This window comes from Hipposideros armiger, unplaced genomic scaffold (assembly GCF_001890085.2).
Source record: "Hipposideros armiger isolate ML-2016 unplaced genomic scaffold, ASM189008v1 scaffold_229, whole genome shotgun sequence".
NCBI lineage: Eukaryota > Metazoa > Chordata > Mammalia > Chiroptera > Hipposideridae > Hipposideros > Hipposideros armiger.
The window spans coordinates 207,033-207,938 of NW_017731579.1; positions in this window are offsets into that span (position 1 = coordinate 207,033).

A 906-nucleotide genomic window follows, 5' to 3' on the forward strand; every position below is an offset into this window, starting at 1 on the left:
TTATAAAATGAATAAGTTCCAGGGATCATAGGCACAGCATGGTGTTTATATAGTTAACAGTACTGTAGTATATACTTGAAAGTTGTTAAAAGAGTAGATATTAAATGTTCTTACCACAAAAAAACCAAAAGGTAATTATGTGCTAGCTAACATTATGGTGATAATCATACTGCAATAAAAGTGTATCAAATCAACAGCTTCCATGCCTTAAACTTACACAATGTTATATGCCAGTTGTATCTCAATAAAGCTGGGAAAAAAAGATAATATGTGTTGACTGAAAAAGAACATGAGAACTTTACATTAAACTCGCTACTATTCATGAAAGTTAAAGGTATTTGAAGTTTAAGTTTTTAAAAAATCTTTATAGAGCAGCCTATAACCTTGTAGTACAAAACTGATTTGCTAATAACATCTACATAATTAAAACTATCACCTAAGGCTTTAACATGTTGCCTCTGAACTGATCCTAAAAGCCTGGCTTTCAAGAGGTCAAGGAAGTACAAGTCATCAGGTTTGCAATGTGCAGATGGGGCCACAGAAGGGCCGAGACAGGTGAGAGGATGCATGTGACAGTCTTTTATAAGGCTCATCACTTTGACTTGTGAAGGAAAAAAGACACCATCTGTGCTGTCATCCTTATTAGCCTTCTGCTTTGAATAGGAAACATAAACTAAATACTGAGACTAGATGAATGAATACAAAACGATATTTACAGCAGGGCCATTAAAAATCAAATTAAGGATGAGTAACCTTGCCTCTGTCTGTCATGCTTATTATGCATATTTTTGTGGATAGTTATCTTTATGACCGAGAAACTATTTCATTGGGGAAAAATACTATGCACTGACTCTGATTTAAATTTGAAACTAGTCACCTACTTTTATGCATTAAAATGGATTTTTG